The sequence below is a fragment of the Anthonomus grandis genome, chromosome 3, assembly GCF_022605725.1.
Source record: "Anthonomus grandis grandis chromosome 3, icAntGran1.3, whole genome shotgun sequence".
Taxonomy (NCBI): Eukaryota; Metazoa; Arthropoda; class Insecta; order Coleoptera; family Curculionidae; genus Anthonomus; species Anthonomus grandis.
The window spans coordinates 42765527-42774560 of record NC_065548.1 but is presented as its reverse complement, the minus strand read 5'-3'; the positions used below and the strand labels follow the sequence as shown (position 1 = coordinate 42774560).

Sequence of the window (9034 nt, the reverse complement as noted above, 5' to 3'; positions counted from 1 at the left end):
CGTTATCCTTATCAAATAGTTTTTGACTATTACCCCTAAAAGCTAAATTTTGTCCAGCTAAAAACTGGATAACAGATATTATTCTCTCTTAAATCGAAGTCCATCTTTTTTTTTCCATTTGAAATAAATTTTGATTGATAGAGTCCACAGTTAAACCTTTTTCTATTGATTTTTTTAATTCAAGCCATTTCCTAACACTTTCAAAATGCCCCTTACTGGTTTCGTGTCTTTCTAAAGTCCGAGATAAATGTCGCCAGTCACTATAGCCATTCCCGTTATTAAAACTATTATCAGAAACTTTAAATAATTTACAAGGAAAACAGTACACTAAATCTTTAGATTTTGAGTAAATAAGCCAGGTTCTAGGAACTTTTTCATTGTTAGTTAATCTTTTTTCAAAGTAAGCAGCGCTAAAACATCTATTTAAATTATTAATGGGATAAATAATATTTTTAATTTGAACAGGTTCTATTCCTAAAATCAATAATCTAATATTATCCGTTAATATTTCGAGCCAATATGCTGGCTCTTTAAATCGTTCTTCATTTATCTGAATAGCTTCAATGTTCTCAGTTTGCGTATTTGCTGGCGTATTCGTCGAGTGATCATCTTGTTTCAGTTCATCTCCTAATGGTTGTTGATCTCCATCATTTGGTTGTTCTACATCGGCATCGGCTTCAGTTGACGTCAAAGGTTGAATATCCGGCCTTTGGCTTGTTGAAGGTTGAGGTTGTGCCGGTTGTGGGTTCGTTGATGACGCAAAAAACTTTTTTAACGAACCTGCTAACCGCCTGTCATCTTCCTCCTTTTCTAGCTTCCTTTTTCGGTATTGGGAACCAGAATGCCTCTTTCGACCATCAGCTATCTAAATCAACAAATATTTTTTTTAGAATTGGCACAAAAATCAGACATTACTTTTTTCAATGAAAAATTGCTTAAGGTATGAAGTTCTAAATATTTGGAAGATATTAATAAAATATTTTAAACTTACCGTTAACAACACAAACACAATTTTTATATAAAATGTATTAAAAATAAACACTAATCAACAAGTCGCTTTAAAACTCGCAAATTAAAATAAATTAAAAACAAAAGGGTGGGAATTTCTAAACATTACACCCCCGCTTATTTCTGCAGCTCCAAAATACATATTATTTATTACGCAAAAGTATTGAAATTCTGCGAGAAATAAATTTCGAGGAATTACTATTGGTGGTACTTTACGCGGCTCTCTTAATTACGCCGCCCTTATAACATCATCAGCACCGGCAGCGGCGCCGGCGCCGCCCTGGCTAAACCCACCATAATAATTGCGGTGCTATTGTTTTTATCACCTGGTCCTGGTACCTATTTATTTATCTATATAGATTATTATTATTGTAGCAACGATTCGGGGAACAGTGCTCGGTTTCAGTAAACATTGTATTCTGTTGGCGCCTTAATTATAAGTTTTAAATTTTATAAATTTTTGTTATTCATAATTTTTTTCTTCATTACTTGGCGCTTTTTTATTTTATTTTTCGGATATTTTACCGCCCCAAATGAGCGCCGCCCGGGTGCGGCGCACCCCTTGCACCCCCGGCACGGCTCGGCCCTGGACTACTCCGAGTAGAAATGTAGGCTTTAAAGAATGTGATACATTTCCACAAATAAAGAAAATATTTAAGACGCCCGATATTCTAATAGAACAAACTATAGCAAAAGTAGAGGTCGTTCCGCTACAGTAACGAGACTTAAGAATATTTTGCAAATTTTATTGCTCCCAATCCTACATTGCTCTCGACGTACTGTGCGCGGAATGCGTAGGCTGAACGGATATTTTTTGCCCCTTTCTAATAATTACGTCCAGTATCCTTTGCTTGTAATAGCTACAAAAACTACTTTATAAAATCAGTCAGTTGCGTGATACTTGAATAATCAATCATTTGCCCGAGTTGTTCGCATTTGCCCGAGTCTGGCCAGCGCATTTCACTAATTCCTATGAGACTGATTTGAAGCCTCTGATTTTCTTCGATAGTGTTATGAGCCTTGCCTTCTTCAAACGACGTTCCATGTTGCTATTTATAACTTTTTGGCCTTTTGACCATTTTTCACATTCTGTTTTGTTAATCTAATTTTTGGATCAAGTCTTTTTTTCCGAGAAATTCGAGTTTGAAGTTGGAAAATTGATCTTTAATGCAATCGTTTCCCGTTGCTTTCTGCATTCACATGCCGTTGATCAGTGTTAGTGACGGTGCATTCCTTTAGGTCATCGTCTGTTATTAATACACTAGGGTTAATTTTAGTAGGCATTATTTCTATTAAATTGTATAACGCTGCCCTAAAAATTTCAGTTTTTTCCGATGTAGAAATAATGCAACCTACAGGAAGACCTCCAAGAGGAGATTGCGTAAAATATACTTACATCTACTTCTTCTTTCGTTTTTATTTTACATCTGATCACGTTTTTACTAACTTTTATAAAAGCATAATCATCCGGCATAATAAAACTATGAATTTTTGATGCTTTATTTAATAAAAACAAATCAGAATGAAAAATAAATGTAGGTTGCAGACATCATGCAAAAACAATATTATTATTAAAGCGGTAATCCTGTCCTACATTAAGTCACACCCGATAGAAATAGTCGCGTCGCGCTAACAAGTGTCACTTTCAAATGTCCGAACTCGTCTCTAATGAGTTTTACTTACCTCCATGCGCAGGGTTCTTAGTTCACTCTCATCACCAGCTACAAAATACTTGTAGCGCATTTTAATTTTTTTTCTTTTTTTATCATTTCATTAAAGAAAGTATTATTCATCCTCCTATTTTTTGCCTAAAATATTCCAAAGAAGATTAGCTTACTATTTCACATTTAAAAATGTTAAAGATCGGAGATACCTATAGTCAACTAGAACCATCGGATTAAACCCCACACAAATAAAAATAAGGCAGTTGATATTTTAGGAACGGTAGCTATTAATCCTCAAATAGGCTTTCTTTAGATGCTGAAATTAGTCAAACATCAATTATAGCAATTTTGAACAGGAATAAGTTTCCTCCTTCTCCTTTCCTTACACTTCATCAAGAGCTTCAATTTATTTTAATGAGGTCATATTCAGTTTTTATTGTTTGTTTTTCTAAAAGATAAACAAACAATCTAAATTACACGACGGCTAATAATCGTCACTGAATAAGAACGATACTAAATAAGAATCCTTGGTCTTTTGTATGGTATGGTATTTTTGAGGATAAAGTTAATAAGGATAATTTAAATGAACAGGTGTAAGTATTTAAATGAAAGGGTAATTATTGAAATTAAATTTTTGAAAAGTAGACTTTTGTTTGCTTGGTCCAGGTGGTCCTATCAACTGCCCTGCTTGTTCGCGAGATTTGACTTCCTTGATTTTTTTTCATGTGGATTTATGATGGATAAAGTAATGGCTACTACTCCTACGACTCAGAAGATTTACCAGACCAATTTTTATTATTGTAATTATTTATAGTCATAATTCCGCAATTAAAAGGTAACTAGTAGATGGATATATATTTTTTGCATACAGGTTTTGTTTCGTTCTCTTTCCTTTTGTTATTTTTTTGCTAATTTTACTTATTTTTAGTTAACATAAGTTTTCTTCAAAGTTTAAGAAATTTAATAATTAGTTCGGTAATACTTTGTTAATTTTGGTTTATTTACATTGATTTTGCATATAAAAGTTCACCCGGTATAACATACGAGGTTTCTTGGTAAATTGTTAATACTTAAACTCGACCTATCTTACATTTCCTTACTATCTTACGCCAATGTTCCTTCCATAAAGCCTTGCTCTTTTATCCTACTTTACCTTATGGACCCCTCGGGGCGAGAGGACTGAGCTATTTGACCAAGATCATCCGCCAAATACTTAAAATACGGAACATGTGTGCAGTACCGGAAAGCAGTAGTACAACAGCAATCACTGGTAACTAAATCTCATGTGAGATAATACCGAAGTACATCACGTCTTTGTCGATTTAATAAAAGCTGATTGGGTTGTTCCTTATATCAACATCCTATACTTCATTTATTACTAGGGTAAGTCGAGTCATATTTTCCTTTTGCGTTAAATTGTGTCTCTTCTTATTTTGGTTCTATTTTATTTCGCTCATTACATAGTCACTAAGGGTGTGTGTTGAAAACAGAAGGATCACCTTATTTCAGTGTGGTGACTGAAGCAATAATAATTTATATTTTTTTTTACAGTCTGTTCTTGATAACTTGATAAATAATTAGGATTAAAATAACCTTGATTTAATTAATTAAACATATATTATAAACAGGTCCGAAACAGGCTTCATATTTGCCGTACATCATTCTATTTAAAATAAGAAATTGACCCTCCCCTCTCTTAGAGGTGAAAAAACAAATGGCAAAAATATCATAAAATATGTTGCTCCATGTATATCACATTATTTTACATACGTAACACCCTATATAAATTGCGATGCAATCGTTTCTGCAGTGTGGCAACACCTCTGTGAGTTATCGATAATTGCACTTCTCTTATGGAAGGTAAGGACGATCTGTGAGAATCTTTAAGTTATATGGTTTTAAGAGGTTTTCGGAGATAACAAAATAGACAGAAATAGCACACTATAGTGTGTGGGAATGTTGGTATTTACAAGTTCTCAAAAACATAGGCGATGACAGATGTTTACCAGAATTCTTTTAAGGGATATTTCTAATATGATCCTTTTTAGAATTCAGTTCGACGGTAATTTTACTTGAAAACAGTCGTGCAGCAGTGCCCACTTGTTCTCCCGTAACTTTTCCCTAGTGTTGTGGTTAGTGCCTTTATTGGACAATCAAACTTGTCAAATTACAAAGGTGAGAGTTTTCACTGAGCATTGTCTTACCTTATGTTTTTCCCACTATTTAAATCATTATCAGTATAAAGAAAGTAATATTTAAATGCGCATCCTTCCGTGCTAGGTGTAGTGACCTGATACCTTGGTACGTAAAACAGCGCTAGCTAGTGTAAGTAGGTGTGTGGCACTAGTGCAACTCCGAGTGTTGTGGCACCTGGGATTATTTTGTAGACTGTGTAATTGGCCATTAAATCAGTGTGTTGTTTTGTGGAGTGCTTGCTAGCACTATCTCATCAACTCGATTACTAATGCAGGACATCAGGTTTTGTTCTGCCTGGATTGGAGAACAACTCTTTAACAAGGTCTACTGATGTCTATAATTTGAAGGATGTTAGTCTTATTGATAGTTTTATGGTATTGTGTACAAGTGCTATAAATTTGAATCGGCCTTGTGTGAACGTATTTTACTTTTATTTAACAATCACAATAACTAGGGTAAAATATTTGCTCACAGGTACCTTTTACTTTTTAGGTATGTAGTATCGTATCATTTCATATCAATAATCTCGAATCCTGACGTAAGTAATACATCTATCATTCTGTCTTATTACATGTTCCAAATATACACCACAAGTTACTTACTGTAAGTACATTTATCGTTTTTGCTACTGTTTAAAAGTTTACTGTTTACAAGTTTATTGTTGTAATACATCCTGACAAGATGTTGTACATATATTAAAATCAAATAAAAATAACTGGAAGTATTATAATACGCCCTCTCAAGAATTTAGGCCCTGACAAGTGTTATTAATTTCGATTTATTAGCAGGACAGCTTTTAGCTAAATTTAATTTCTACAAAGATGCTATTAAATTATGTTAATCTGCAATGCTTACCATTATAAAGATGACAATGTTAGCGGTATTACTAAAGTTACTCACTTAAATCCTGTATATAATTTAATATGGTTTGTTGGACATTTCCAGAAAGGCATTTTATAAATTATCTTATCTGCGAATAGCTTAAGTTGGTTTAGTAGAAATAAATCTCTCCGAAAGGGATAACTTTATTAGGCTGAACTATTCTCAATTCTTCCCTGCGGTTTCTCTTAATGGAACCAACATATATAAGCCAGGATATAGATTCTAACTTAGCACAATATTTACTACAGTAAATAAGTAATTTCAGGTCTTTTAAGCGTATTTTAGCACTTTAGTGTAGTCTCATTAAGTAGACACCCGTTTTTTTGCAGCAATTGTAAGTATCTGCGGTATGTTAGCCTATTTATAGAGTTAGTTATATGGAGAATGTACAATTTGTTATACAGTTTTTTTATTTTTTAGATGCCTGTTTGTAAAACGCCCTTTTTATTGTTTTTCTTCATGATTTTTATAACAATTGTTTACACGGATGCAAATATGATTGGTAAGAATTTCTTTATTAATAAGCCAAACCTTTTGTTTCATTATCCATGCTTGGAATGTGACAACATATAATTTTAGTAATCAGCTCCGAATTAAAAAGTGTACTTAAATATAACATTAAGAATAATTGGTTTTTATTATTTCATTTTTAAAAAAGTATTACAGTATTTGTAAATAATAGGTCGAAACCATACTGCATTTTAAAACCTAAAGCATAGTAATGTTTTATTTGTTTTAGGGGTTTGCATTAGAAATTGTGCTCAATGTAAAAAGATGTTTGGCCCATATTTTGAAGGACAATTCTGTGCAGATGCTTGCGTAAAATTTAGAGGAAAAATGCTTCCAGACTGTCAAGATACCACTTCAATTGCGCCCTTTTTAAGTAAATTTGAAGATTACTGAAGTAGAATATGTGTTAAATGTTAATATGTGCAATCTATAAGTATTATTTATTTAAACTTTCATCTGAAATAAAATATGAAAATGATAACACTGTTTTTTATAAAACGTAAAATTTTTAATAAATATAGTCACATTCATGTCACTATAATTCAATCACTTTCATTTTTGATAACCCCAACTGCTTATCAGAAAAGTTAAAAATAAAGTGTTAATTATTTTAACAAAACCGTTAGTTTCGCCATACAGTCAGTTCAGTCAAGTTCGCACCATACGAAAAACTTTTTTATTATTAATTAAAAAAATATTCTTTATAAAAAGTTCTGCTTGATCCAAAACCAAAAATGCAACCATCAGATATAAATTTTGTCTAGTCTTATACGAGGTATATAAAAAAATATGAATTTTGCTTAGTACATTTATCTTTGATGATTTATCAAGTACATTTATTTTTGATAATATCGAAAACTTTAATCGGTTATGTCTTTATTCGTTAAACATTTGATAACCTTTACGTTACTCTTAACCTCTATAGTTGGATCAATGGATCTTTGCGTTCACGTCACTAAACTATCATTCAACTCAACACAATTGTTTCTCATCCGCCCTCTTTCTAATTTAGATAAATCAAATGAGAAAGAGCACAGAACGTAAGTCTTCAAAATACTCGACCTACGGTCGGAGCGACAGTTATGAGTTAGACAAGGACATTCGATCGCATGTCTATGATAAACTTTTAACATCATTGGCTCCCCGTCGGGTATAATAAGTAAGGGTATAATAATAAGTATATAATAAGTCAGGTATAATAAGGTCGTATGATAAACTTTTAACATCATTGGCCCCCCGTTTTCGCAAAAATGTACTAAATATAATACATTTTTTATATAGAACTATACTGGTATAATATATGTTTTATGTTTGGATATTAAAAAAATAACTTGTTTTCTTCTAATGAAGAAAGGAAACCACGGCTTGTAAACAAAACAAGTTTTAATTTAGAATTTTCTGTAATAACACCTCATGTTTAGTACATTTTGTGGAAAGTTCTTTGTACATCTTAGATCTTCGTATGCAACCACAAGCAACCATGTTTGTTTATGTTCTCGACTTTGCTTTGCCTTGCCAAAGAGTTTTAGAGAAATTTGATTTGTTTTGTTTTCTTATTTACTGTTCATCGTTGTGTTTTGTGTTTGGTTGAAAGTCTATTGAAATAGTTTTTTGCCAAACCTTTTTCTGTTTTACAAACAGTTCTTTTGAGAACTTATTTTGTGCCATTCGGTATTTAACCTAACATTCGAATGCCTGGAAAACGCTTGAATTCTCAAGCTCGTATGCTTGTTGGAAATTTAATCTCGTACTTTACGTCTGAAAAGATAATAAGGGACCCCTAATTTCTTTAAATGCTATCCAAGAGGTAAATATTATTTTAATTTTTTATTAATAATTAGGAAATGTCTACCACACTATTCATTGTGGAATTAAATTTGATAAACATGTGAATTTTAAACCTAAAACTGAATTGTAAAAAATCCTAGAATTTCAATATACTAAATAGACTCAAAAAATTTAATTATTATGAAATATGCTATAATGAGGATGGATAGACATAGCCTTATAATAAAAAATATAAGTTATAGTAATAATGAACATTATAAATATAGTTAAATTTTTTTATTTTAGTAAATAAATATTTGAACTTTGCAGAGAGTTGCTGATGCTTTGAAGATAAGCCTTCGAACAGTATCAAGCATAAAAATTTCCAAAGACCGAAATGAGTTGCCCTCAACACCAGGCAAGGACCGGCCACGGAGGAAGGAAAAAACTCAAGATCTTAATGAATTTACAAAAATGGATGTTCGTAGTACATTGTATGACATGTATGCACAAAGTAAGTACAACATTATTACACTGCATTATTTTATAGCTAAACATTTTATTTTATCTTTTCAGAAAAACAAGTTACAATTCATATGCTAAAGGAAGAGCTAAATCGAAAAGAAATTCTTCACATTAGTTATGGAAGCCTTCGAACACTCCTCTTTAACCTGGGATTTAAATACCTTAAGGATGATAACAGACGTGCATTAATGGAGACAACCAATATATCTTCAATGAGGGCAGCTTTTTTCAGAAAATATATGGAAAACAAAAACTCACCATTTGCACGTCAACTTGTGTTTTTGGATAAAACTTGGATCTTTTCTAAATGCAGCAAGATGAGATCATGGCAAGACAATAGTGTTAAGAGTGTTCGTAAGCCAGGCGGTTTTGATGGAAAACGTTTTATTGTGTTGCATGCTGGACATAGTGGAGGATTTATTAAAAATGCCAGTTTAATTTTTGCCTCTAAATCTAAAACATTGGATTATCATGGAGAAATG

General features: G+C 32.3%; 1 long non-coding RNA gene across 1 annotated transcript; it reads left to right on the top strand.

Moving 5' to 3' along the window:
- The first annotated feature begins 525 nt into the window (after nucleotides 1-525).
- Nucleotides 526-6625, top strand: LOC126734138 (uncharacterized). The gene is made up of 3 exons (XR_007659990.1): nucleotides 526-6084; nucleotides 6171-6252; nucleotides 6490-6625. It is a non-coding gene; the product is annotated as an uncharacterized LOC126734138 (long non-coding RNA).
- Nucleotides 6626-9034: the final 2409 nt, after the last annotated feature.